The sequence below is a fragment of the Oenanthe melanoleuca genome, chromosome 1A (genome assembly GCF_029582105.1).
Source record: "Oenanthe melanoleuca isolate GR-GAL-2019-014 chromosome 1A, OMel1.0, whole genome shotgun sequence".
Lineage (NCBI taxonomy): Eukaryota > Metazoa > Chordata > Aves > Passeriformes > Muscicapidae > Oenanthe > Oenanthe melanoleuca.
Genome location: NC_079334.1, coordinates 40,251,732 through 40,265,194, shown reverse-complemented (window position 1 = coordinate 40,265,194; position 13,463 = coordinate 40,251,732).

Here is a 13,463-nt window from a genome sequence, read left to right as displayed (position 1 = left end):
AATTAAACTTTTATATGGCATTAAATTCTCAGCACAAAATTCATGTGAAATATTTAGGAAAATGTATTATGCAAGCATAGTAAAACTCTCAAAGCTTTCTTTTATAATAATTTTAACTGAATAGTAAAAGAAATTTCATCTTAGATAATATAGTTCATATATCCCTAATTTATTTGAGCTTGTATTTTCCACAAAATAAATATTTTCAGAAATGGTCCTGTAGATCCCTAAAGCTGTAGCTAGGTACCAGAAGCAATGGCAACATTTTTTGATATATCATGCATGCCTGTGTCAGTTTTCACTTACAAAGTGTTTATTTTGGAGGAACAGTGATGCATTTTGCCAACCATCATAATATGCTTTGATTAATCACTGCAATTCCAGTTTGACCTGAATGATAAATGAATAGCAGTTAGGCACTGTAATTTTTCAGTTCAATCACTGAACTGAATAATTGGGGGAAAATGGTTGAGGATGAAATGAAGAGGGTTTTTTTTTTCCCTCACAGAAAAAGTGCTTATTTGCCTTAATTACAAAACAAAGCTTTTCAATTCCATTTTGAACCTTTTAAATGGATGTAAAAGGAAAATTTGATTCAATTTATGAAGCAACAGAATTTAACAATGATCACATTATTCATCAGACATATTGAGAAACAGATTCAGTTCTGCCTGACATGAATGACCCCATGATTCCCTCTTCTAAAGCTGCAGAGTTTCTCTACTGCTTATATATTTTGGTGCCACAGAAGTGAGCCATCTTTTGTTCCAGTTTGCACAGTGACACTGTACTATCTGGACTATATGTCTTCCAACATCAAATATTTTATACAAAGTGAAAGAACACTTGTAAAAAATAGTTGCTAGTACCTGCATACCAAAAATCCCCTGTGGAATAGTGTTTCACAGCATTGGTTTGAAAAGTCACAATACTCACAGCTTTTGAAAGACTGGAAAAAAAAAACAACAAAAAAAAACCCCCGTAGATTAGCATTACTAATCTATTTCTTTTTACTCAGCTGGCATCCACAACAAATATTAAAATAATAAATTATAATAAATATTGCTGTTGGGCATTAATAAAATCCATTTGCTTTATGTTTACATTGATGTTGGATTTATTGTATTTGTTTGAGGTGCAATTTCACGAAGGACCCAGAGGGACCAAGTCCAACTCATTGAGTTCCAGCCCTGGAAAAGACATCCCACACTGTTGTCCCAATGATCCTTGAGCTCTGTCAGTGCTGTGGCCACTTCTCTGGGCAGCCTGTTGCAGTGCCCTGCCACCCTTTGGGTAAAGAACCTTTTTCTAATATCCAACCTAAGCATCCCCTGACACAACTGCAGGCTGTTTCCCGAGGTCCTGGCTGCCACAGAGAAGGGATCAGAGCCTGGCCCTGCTCTGCCCCTCACACCAAGTTGCAGAGTGCAGTGAGGTCTCTCCTCAGTCTCCTCCAGGCTGCACACACCAAGTGACCTCAGCCCCTTCTCCAGCCTTTCTGCAAACACTTCACCATCTTTGCTGCCCTTCTTTGGGCACTCTCCAATTATTTTCTAAGAGAGAATTTTTCTGGCACTGTTATTCCCACAAGTAACAGTGTCATTAAATGATCTTAATTCTGGCTTCCACTCAAGTTTATTAAAGATTTTTCTCTTAAAATTAATAAAGGGAAATATATCAAACCTCATTCTTAAGTTCTGTCTTTGGAACAGCAGCAGCAGCAGTAGCAACCTGGAGATTCAGTGGCAAAGGGTTGCAAGTGGGCTGTTAGAAGTATGAAGTCCCAGGTATTGAAAATGTGACACACTTAATTGTATTAATAATGACACACAGAGGAGTTTGCAACCAGAGAACTGTTTTAAGTGTTTCAGTTGGTGTAGGACATCATCAACAAGCATGAAACACCCTGAAGCCATTTCCAACCCCTTTTTGAGTATCTGCTAATAACTTACTGCCACACCTGTGTCCTCAGGCTCAGCAATGTGTGTTCTGTTTATCGAAGCAATGGTCACTGAGAGGCCCCCATGATAACCTTTCTCTCACCTTCCCTGGAGAGCTGACAGGAGAGCTGGCTGTGGAGATTGAAGTGGAAATTGCTGGCCTCACACTTTTTGCACATTCTCCAGAATGCAGCTAAGCATCCACAGCACCCCACAAAGCAATGCCTTGGCTCAGTGCTGCAAGGTGCTTGGGTCAGGGGCTCATCTCAGTGGGTTACATCAAGAAGTATGTCTTAAACACAGTCCAGACCCTTCCTCACTCTGCCTCAAACCCTGCAGATCACAAAAGGGATGATCACAAAACTTTCAGGCTAAATAGTTTGTATGGTTCTTTCTTTTGTGTCTGTAAGCTTAAGTGTGGATAAACAATAGACAGGGAAAGGGTAAAGGTTTTAATATGGGGAATTCTCCTTCTGATATGTTTTACCAAAAACATGAAAAAAACTCACATGAATCAATCAAAGGTCTTTGTGAATAGATTCTTGCATTTCAGGTGCCTGTACCTAGCAGGGTTTCTCTGCTAAGAAACAGTTGGTCTCTTTATGGAAAAATACATTCTTGGTCAAAAATTTTGGAAAATTCTTAGTAATCACATGCTGGAAGTGCCTTAGTCTGGTTGGAAGGAACAAAACACAAGTTTCAACTGCAACAAGATTACAGATGAACATCTCCATAGATCTCTCTTCCACTCCTGAAAAACTTTCTTTTATACAGACTTTAGGGGAAAGCTCATAATTTAGAAAATTGTCCTTTTGAATAGAGTCACAGTATAAATAAAAAGAAATTAAAATGCAAGATAATTTAAATTTTAATAATTTCTTTCACATCTGTACTATATTGTATTATTCAGTATACACTGAATTATTATGGGAAATTTCCAAGTAGCTTTCTAGATTGATTTTCCTACCTTTCTAAGTATTCAAGAAGTCATGGCTAGAGACCTCAGTAAAGAAAGATGAAACTTATGAAGATCAGTGATTACTAGTATTTTTTTGTTCTCAGAACACATATTGTTTTCCATATCAGCTTTTAGCAGCTGAAGTACCACTTCCCCTGTTACAGAATTGCAGGCAATAAGTTCTCAGTGTGAAATTGCTAGCAGCCCTGCAGAAGGAGTACAACACAGCTACTCACCTTCTAACACCTCTGGCCTAAAAAGAGCTTCATGGCTCAGAAAAATTCAGATAAATTTAAAGGTATTTCTCTATTCATCTGTTTGTTTGGAGGTTTTTTTAAGTGGGGTTTATTACTATAGGAAAACAAGTGTCTGAATCATCTGGCTACCCCTACATTGAATCAGTTGGTTTTCCCTATGCAGTGTTGTGGACCTGCAGAGGATGTGGAGCACAAGGAAGGTCCATACAGCCTCCTACTCCCTGGGGCTCTCCCAGCTGCTGTGCTGACACACAGACAATGCTGGTTTTGTTGGCAGTGATTGAAAAAAGACCATATGCTGTTGAAATTATGTTCTTTTTCCATCTTTTCCTCCATTTCACAAGACAGGGCATGCTCTATTGTCTCCAGACAAAATACAACAAGGCAGAAAATGTCTGCTTTCCCATTAATATGCCAGTAATAGCTAAGCTAAAAGCAGGTAAGTGGAGTCTAGAAGCTGGTCTTTACCTGGCTAGCTCTTCTCTCACATTTTTCTTTAACAGGGACTTTCTAAATGCACTGTTGTGTCTCTCAAAATGGTCTCTAGCTAAAAATATATGTGGCTGCTGATGAGTAGTATTCTTACTGAAACATGGTTTTGCTACTGCATGAGAGGTTATCACGTATTTTGTTGTAGTCAGTCTGTGAAATATTTATGCCACAGTAGCCACTTGCTTCAAGATAGAGAAACAGATTACCTGAAATAATACTCTGCTTGAGTATCATCCACACCATCTCTCTTCTGCTACCCTTAAGCCTAGCTGATCTACATCAACAAGAAAATAACTTTCTAAACCACATTATTTTTCCTATTTGTGTCTTCCTGAAAGCAACTCTGAACAGGGTGTGTGTGTGAGGAGTGTGGACTGGTGAGCAGCACTCCAAACTTTGGTTAGTAAGACCCTTAGGGGAGCAGAGAGAGTGGGGAGGTCTAGAGCCATGTGCTGAAGCTGCTTCAGCTTTTCCAACCCACATGTGCCTGTGAAACAATCATAAATGTGTTGCCTGTTGGAATACCACATGAAAATTGTGGTGTCCTCTCAGGGTTAGATAATCAATTGTTATCCAAAGCCTTGATTTCAAAAATACAAATAAAAGGAAGAAGGGAGGAAGGAAACAACGAGTGCAGTCCACAGAGGATATGATCAGCTCTATTTCTTAGTTAATATCTGATTTATAAAGTGTAAAGTGTAGCAGTCTCTGGTTCAGTCAACAATAATGTTTCTGAAATATTTTATGAACTAATGGTCACAATTAGCCTCCTGCCTTCAGTTTCAATCCATGACAGAGACTTGCAGGTTAAATACAGAGTTTATGCCTGCTGTGAGGCAATTCTGGATGTCACTTTTTATTTACAAATTATTTACTTTACATTAGAGAAGAGTTGAAACAAATAGACCTTTAAGAAGACAGTTTGTGGCCTTCTACATTTAATCTTTTAATACAGAGCAGGAATGAACATGCCTATTGTGATGTTCATCCAAAGCATTGGATTTACTGAGTTTCTGAATACATATGGAAACTGAGAGTCTTCTTGGAGCTTTGGAAGTTTCAGAGTTGTTCAACAGTTTTTTTTCTCTTGATTGCAACCTGATTTAAATGAGTTGATGTGTCTCATCTGGAGAAGTCAGAAGTAGCTTTGAAACTACCAGACATATATTTCTTTGGGTAAATCTTACCACTGAAATCTATCAGCTGTTATGTAGGTAACTGGAAGCTGACTGTGACTCCAGAGAATTGCAATTTTTAAATTAATCCCCAGGAACATTATATATATATAGGTGTATATATGTAATAAATACAAACAGGGAAAAAAAAGATTAATTTGCTTCAGAAAGCAAATACTTTACAGAACTATTTTCCTGATCTCTTTACATTTAAAGAAAACAGGGTTATAAAGAGTCAATCAACTCATCACTAACACAAAAAAATTCTCATTCCCTATCAAACAATTTAAAATCACCATTCTGAATATAGCTTTTATCTCTTCACTTTCATTTTCCCTAGAATGCATGTGCAAAGTTCCATAAGAATCTGCTATACTAAACATATCTTTCTATGGAGCTCTCCAGGTAACTTTCAGCTGTATTTCCATTTGATTCCCTCCAATTTTAAAATATTAATCATTAAAAAAGTTTAATATTTCAACTTCTAAAGCTTTTTTGCTCATAGGGAACAATCCTCATTTAATTCAGGCAGTTTTTCTATATTCATAATTAACTGACTATTTTATATTTCATCTACTTAAGTTCTTCTTTTAGGAAGATTATTTAAAAAAGAACATATATGAAAGTGTCAGAAACTTCATCTGCTTGCATGGCTCAGTAAATGAGATCTATCTTTATGATCTGAGTCATCAAGAGAATCTTCTCAGAAGATTAAAGAAATGGCCCTGAAATGTTCTGGCAATCAAAGTTGTGTAAAGTCAAAAAGCATACTTGCTGCTCTGTTCATGAAATCTATACTTTCACAAAAGAAATGAAAGGCATCTTTGGCCTTCTCAAACTTCAAAACTGCAGCTTAGAACTGAGTTCAGGAAAATAGAAATTTAGTTTTAAATCTTTAAAGAGTGATAAAATCTTTAAAAAGTCTTTTTGTAAGAAGTCCGGTTGGGACTCTACATCTTTTAAAGTAATTTCAAGAGGTGCACTAAAGTACAATAAATTGTATGCATTTTTAAAAAACCTCAAAAACTCATTAAAGACCAGGTTAATGTGCTGAAGCGACTCTTTATGTAAGAAATCTGAGAATTCACAATTTTATTTCTATCTACAACTTTTTAATCCTCTCTGTTAACTTTGTCTTCTGGTGTGCTACCCATAGCATTGCAGTAAATCCCTGTGCAAAGGAAGGAACCATCTGTTTATTTCCACAGCATTATGGAACATCTCCTAGTCATGACTTTCATTCAGTAAGAGTTTCTTTCCACTCCAAAGGCAAAAAAGTTTCCACAAAGTTTCTTGGCTTATTTCTGAAAGTTGTTTGTATTCAACATAAGTATTTGTATTCAACACTATGAGGAGAAAAAATTGCTGACAGAATGCAAGAAATAGTTAAGATTACCTTCCCAGAATTAAATTACATTTGACTGCTATATGAAGGAGCTATAACAACTGATATTGACCATTTGAGACACTCACTGTTTAAGTCATACGTCATATAAAGCACTACAAGCCTGGTGCTAAGAGTGTCAATTTGTCACAAATAATTTGGGAAAAAATGAGAGGATTTGACGCGTCACATGCCAAAACTGTGAAAATGATTGAATACATACAGAAAAGATGAATGCATGTTTTAAGTAAAAATAGATCCAAGTAAAACTGTATTCATAGCTTGATTAAGTAATGGCATTTGAGAACTCAGATCTTTGTCTGATGTAAATCAACACTATTACTATATTTCTACACAGCACAAGCACTGTATTTATTTTTAAATTGTTTTTTTCCTGCATAATAATTTCATCCAGCTAGCTAGAAAAAGAGCAAAGTTTATAGCATAGGTTTCATGAAGTTTGAAGAAGTCATAGTGGAAAGCATTCCAAGAAAATAAATGGAGCTCCTAATCCCTGTGAGCTCAGTAATTAAACTGAACATTTTCACATTTCTAGTGAAAATGTATTGGCTACATGGTAGATCTGATATTGTAACCCCATTAACAATAAAACTAATAGTTATTTATGGATGTATTCTGCAACTGAACTAATTTTACACTATTTGGAAATACTTCTCTACTAGTATACTGCTTGTATTTGATACCTCAGCCATAGAACACATCAAGTCACTTGTCTCCTTGTTGTCATAAATCCTAGAAGAGGATTTCTGCTGTCCTCAGAGCTCTAAGTAACTTAATTTTCAAGATGCCTGTCTCTTCCTGCACACTGTGACTGGAATATTTGTCTCTGTCCCTATTCTTCTCTGCATCCTTCTCCCTCTCCCTCTCCCTCTCCCTCTCCCTCTCCCTCTCCCTCTCCCTCTCCCTCTCCCTCTCCCTCTCCCTCTCTTTCCTTCACCCTAACTCATTTTCTTCCAGAAAAATTTAGTTTTTCCTCACGGTGCCCAGATTTCATAAAAAAAAATACAAAAATTTGTTTTTCGATTCATCAACAAAAAAAATTAATCAACAAAATTATCAAAATAAAAAGTCTTTTAAGACCTATTTATTAATCAAGCAGTAAAATTCAGTATTATAAACCCAGTTTACCCCTAGGGTAGGGCTAGGTCAGGCTGAGGTTCATAAACTTATTTTTCACAGAACCCTGACCCAAAGGATGTTTTACAAAAAACAGTCTTCCTGAACTGTTTTTTCTCCCTTCAGGAACTGTCTAATAGATTTCATAGTACAGTGATCACCAGCACAAACGTGATAACATAAATTTGGTCTAGTAGTATTTTTCCCTATAAAGTTAGCTACGCTGGAAATGATGTAGTAACTTTCACATTGCTCCATATTTATTGAAAATCATCACGTTTCAGTTCTTAGTTTTTTCTTGACCTTAACTAGATTCAATACTGATTTTCAACAGGCCAAGATGAAAATATGATATATGATAAGATCTGACTTATTCCTGTTAAAATATTAAACTGAAATTCTACTATTTGTGAGCAAACTTACTATTGTCCATGACTACCGGGGAAAGGGATGGCTGTCGATTCCTTACCTTATTACAAATAACATGATATGGAATTTTAAAATACAGAAATGAAAAGCTTTGAAAAAAATAAATCCAGCTAGAATTCATTCATTACTCTTATGTAGTAAGAGAAAAATATGTACATTTTCTGACAGCGTTGCTGGCTCTATCTTAGATAAACAGTACATTGTTTGCAGAGAAAATTTCTGTTGATAAAGCCAATTAAAGCAATCACAGTTAGGAACATTTAGACCTGGACTTTGAGCTGACACTCCACTTCACTGACTTTGTCCTCTTTTTTAAAACTGAGCAACAGATGATACAGCTCAACAGTCAGCCCACATATTCCAGCTAGGCTGGGGTAGCTAATCAAGTTCCTAACATTTTTCAAAACTAAAGTAGTTGCAAGTGAACTAATACATTGATGATATAGAGACAAAACCATTAGCACAGCTATCCAAGGTCAACAAATGAGAACTTCTGCATCCTGTGTGTTTTGAAACTAATCAGCCTAATTGGCTCCTTGAGTCTCACTTCAAAGCTGCACTTTTGTTTTCTGATAAAAGAGACGTAATTACTAAGTGCGAGATTGGGTCAGCCTTGATGAGGAACAGAAAGAAATCCAAAATGGCTTGCCACCCCATCCAGTCTCTTTGTCACTAAAGAAATGACCAAAATCTGTGTGACCTTTTCAATCTTTTCCAGTTTGCAAATATTCTTCCTCTCCCAGTCATGTTGGTATGCTTTCCTCTCACTTCTTTTTTCTTTATTTTTGAACTTCATTTTTTAAAACTCTACAATTATGTGCTGGTTTTTACTACAATATCTCAGATGTGTTGTTTCCTCCTGGTCATTGTTAAGAATCATATTCTGCTGAACCAAGTATGAGAGAATAATCAAATAAATCTAAAACAATACAGGAGTTGACTCATATACACATCTTCAAATCGGACTTAAGATCTTTAATTTTATAGTTGCAAGGTTTTTTTCTAGTTGCTAATTTTCTTCTCAGTTTATTCTTATGTATCTTCTGCTACAAAATTCCTTCTAGGTCCTCTATCTCACTGAAAATATTTTCTCAGCAGTAAGCAATGTTTTATAGGATATGGAGATATTATCATTATTTGTTGTTTGTGTTTTCTTTTCTTTTTTGAATGGGACATCACAAGAGACAAATCACAGAACTCACTACAGCCACTTTTACAAATTCTAAAGGAATAAAAAAACCTTGTGTTTTCACTTGTTCCTAATTCTTTCTCACTTGTCACTGGCACATATAAATGACTGCAGTGTAGACAAGGGTTGAGGGGTTAGAAAAAATAGAACAAGGGTAACTGCCATCCATGTATTGAACTCAAATCTGTACATTAACAGTGGAAAAGTGTTTCCCATCACTGGTCTTTGCATCACTCCTCATAATTTATCCAATTCAAAACAAAAATATAAGTAATCAATTTATCCTTGTATCTGTTAAGGGAATATGTGCTTACAAAGTACAATTTGCTTTCCCTTAATAATCAGAAAGAATTAAACCTGAAATTATTACAGAATAACATGTGAATGAACTATACACTCTATCTTAAAAGAAACAAGTATTTCTAAATAACCCCTTGAGAGATGATCTTTGTTTATGATTAGAAAGAAACAATGGAACATTATCATGGATGTTCTCAAAAAAATTCTAAGCAATGTCCCCCACACTAAAATAATTGTAATAAGAATGTCTTTTATTAGCTAATTATTAAATAAAAGATCAACCAACTCAGATGCAATGAAGTTATTGCTTTAATTTTAGTAAAATATTCTTATACAGAAATGGCTCTTCCTTTATGCTTCATCTTCTCTCACCTATTTGCTCAATCTTAGGTCTATAATTATATTTCAAAATTGTTTTTCCTTTTACTTCTTTTGTGGTATTTTTAACTGTTTTTTTCTCTCTTCTTAATTATTATTGTTGACTCTAATGAGCCCCTGAAACTTTTAATCACTGGAATGACATATACATATATAATGGAATCTGAATGCTTTTGCTTTTAAGTGTTAGTAAGAACATCAAACATTTCAGGGATACATCATGGCATACAGGCATAAAGTGAATATATGCTAGAATTGAAAAGTTTATTAAAAAAAAAGGTCTGGCTAAAAACCTGTAAATATCTATTCTTATTGGACACTTCAAGGAACGGGCTAATGTAAAATAGAGGCTAAAAAGAATGTGAGTATTTCTACAAGCACTATTTTTTGTCTCAGCAGGGTTCCACATACACTCTAAAATATAAAATCTTGATTAACTTTGAGAAATGCAGTCCCACTAGTTGTGTTTGATGGGACTGAGAAAATAACTTTGAAGATAGGGAAGAATATTACATTTACAAACAGTATTTCTTCTTATAACTAATCTAAGACTGTGTGTAAAGGGTAAAGCACAGATATATCTATACTTGTTAGCCAAATTAATTTGTGGAATGATAATGAGATCTCAAATCTGTGCAAAAAGAGAGTTGTAAACCTTTACAGATTCACCTATAATTGTACCTCCCTCAGTTTGGAGGAGTGGAAGAAGAATGCACGTTTAATGCCACCATTCTTTGAGTGCTTCTGCAGACCCTGCTTATGTTAACCTCATGGGATGCTGAAGGACCCATTTTCTGACCAAGAAATAGCACAGAAATGCCATGATGGGCAGAGCCCAATGCCTCAGTTAGAGGCAGGAGCTCTTGCCCCACCTTCAGGACTTTTTTTCCAGTTTGAGAGAATATTAGCAAATTCTATCACATGAGTAGGACCTCATTTTTGTGCTATGGAGTGTCTGCAGAGTCTTCTGACTTGTATTTGTAAAAGATAGTGCTACAATGAAAAATAAATTCCTTTCATAGGTGTAAAATATTTATTTATGTGCCCTGCAGCCATATTACTGTGTATTGTGATCCTGTCAGGTCTTATAACTAATGTGTGAATGAATGGAAAGGTGAAGGAATTCAGTCTGGACACTATCAAGGAAAATATGCATGATCCAGGAATTAGTACTGGCAGTTATTAAATAACACTTTTCCTTTGAGTCAAAGTGTTAAATTATCTCCACTTGATGGTGAATGAAATGGAAAAGGAAAATAATTTTCTTCAAATAGCAAAGGGTAATAACTTGAGCAACCTATCTGTTAAGGTAGTACCAATTTTTTGTTCTGCTGTATTTGTCCTGTACATGTAAGCAGAGATAGTTACATGTTAGAAGAATGTCCTGTAAATATCTTTTTAGACTAGATCCAATTAAATGTTTTAATTTTGTTGCTGTTGTTGCTGCTGCTGCTGTTGCTTCATGCTATAGCAGTATAATGCAAACTGAAGAAGGGCTTGAGGACTTGTGCTTAGTAACATTGAAGACAGTCAGCAGGCTAACAATTAAAATGTAGATTTTCATACTATTTCCTGAGGTGGAGGCTATCCAGCCTACTAAACATTTTTTTTAAGAAACACTTAAAATTCCTAAATATAATTTTAGAACTTTCTGTTTCCCCCCAAGGTTGAGAAATAAATATATACTTAAAACTGTGATAGTCTAATGACTCTGATGTGTAGACTGGGTGGTATCAACAACCTGTGCCTTCCACTCATGAGTGCCTGATTCCTGTCAGTATCAATAGACAGGAGGAAAAGGTGTCAGTGTACAACTCAAGAGACCTTTGGGTTATTCCCATAGTCTTCAGAATTCACTGATGCTTAGGCAAAAGTCAATTTCACATGTTCAGGTGCATGCACCAGAATCAGGTGTGCAGAATTCAGAGGAACTCTCATATGAAAAAGCATCTGCAAAAAAACCTTGACATGTAAGAAGAAACTGTATAAAGTTTCATTTTAGTGGTAACTTTGGACTTTTGCAAGTCACCTAATAAATAATTTTATTGTTTTTCTATAAAGATTAATATTGTGTACATGTCCAGCAGACATAATAATATAACTACAGGATCATAATCCTTTTTTACTTTTGTTCGTTTGTTTGTTTGTTTTAGATAATGACCTAGTATTGGATGCAAGAATTCCAATTCACCTTCTTGAAAGTTGCTTTTTAAAGCTGAAAGCAAAACAAAACAAAATCTAGAATTTTTGTCCTAGTAAGTATAGTTTTATTATGCAGAAAATTGTGGTCAATACTACCTTACTAGTGTTTGTGTATCAAAAATTATGATTAATATAATAGAAAAATTTTGTCTTTATTGCTAAATATTTATATAGAATTCATCCTGCATTTCTTCATTAATTTAATTGAATGTCACAAACTGTAAAGTGTAGGTTGTCAAGAACAGTGCTGAAAATTAAATAATTTTTTGTTATTTTGACAGGCTTCTGAAAAAATATGTGTAATCAAAATTATTATTAGGCCACAGCATGAAAATTTATGACCAGATTTTCGCTTTTTTTGTTGGACCTTAGAGCCTAGCACTTTTATTCAGAATATATTACAATATAAACTTTATAGATTACTAAGCAAGGAAAGAAAGAATTTCTACCAAGGTAAAAATAGCTCATGAAAAACAACAGTGTTTAAATTGAGATCAATTATTAAGAAGTTAACTCTTCAAGGTTTTTCACTGCTGCTTGATAGAAATCCAATCTTTTTTTTTTAATCAAAGCAATCCATAGTTTTAATAAACACTAGAAATGACATATAATTTTTTCTACTAAATACCAGCTGTCTGCTCCAGGCTAGGACAGTATATTCTGGTTTGGTTTATCTGAATCTAGTCCTTAGATAGGCTAAATCTACCTCAAAAGTTTCTGCATTACCAAATAATTATTCTTAAACAGTTGGAAATCACTCTGTTAGAGGGAAAAACAATAAAACAGCACTAATCACCATTTATGATTTTGTCACATAGGTTCAAATCTGAAATACAAAATTCCTTATTTTTGCATTTTCTCTATCATTGATTATATTACCATAGAAGGGTCAAGGTGTATATCCAGAACATGAGTCGTTTTTTGTGCCAACTGCTCAATGATTCAACAGTGTTCTAGCTCTATTGAGTAAACTCTATCTTTACTCTAAGAGACTGATTTTTATAATCAGAAATATGTTCTTCAAGTCAGGGCATGTGGAATGTGAGGGACTAATGGCACTATTATTCAATACATCTCACTTAATATCTGAAAGCTTTTGTTTACAAGCTGTCTTTGTTTACACAGGAAAAGGGGACAGATAAGTGTTTGCAACTTAATAATTTCCCACAGCCACATCAAAAGACTCTGAGAAGATATTTGTGAATGTTAGACTTTTACTGTGTGTCCCAAAGATGAATCACATGCCAGTTCCTGAAACAGACTCCTGTGGTTATCTTCAGCAATGCTTGCACTGTGTGCCAATGTGCATTGCCAAACTTGTAGAAATTTATTTTTAATTCCAGTTTAAAACCACTGATATTAGAAGTTACAATAGCAAAATAATACATCTTTCTTTGCCCTGCAACCTTATCTCATTAAGAATTTCATGGTTAAATGTGATTAAATATGTCTTAATTAATTGTTGTAGAATTTAAGAGACATAGATTATGCCAAAGGTAAAGGTTCCTGAATGTCGCTGCACTGAAGCTGAATAAACAAAGTTATTTTATTGAAAAATTATAATTTGACATGTCTCTGAAGTTTATAGGAATGCAAACATCTTCAAAACCTAATAGGAGTTG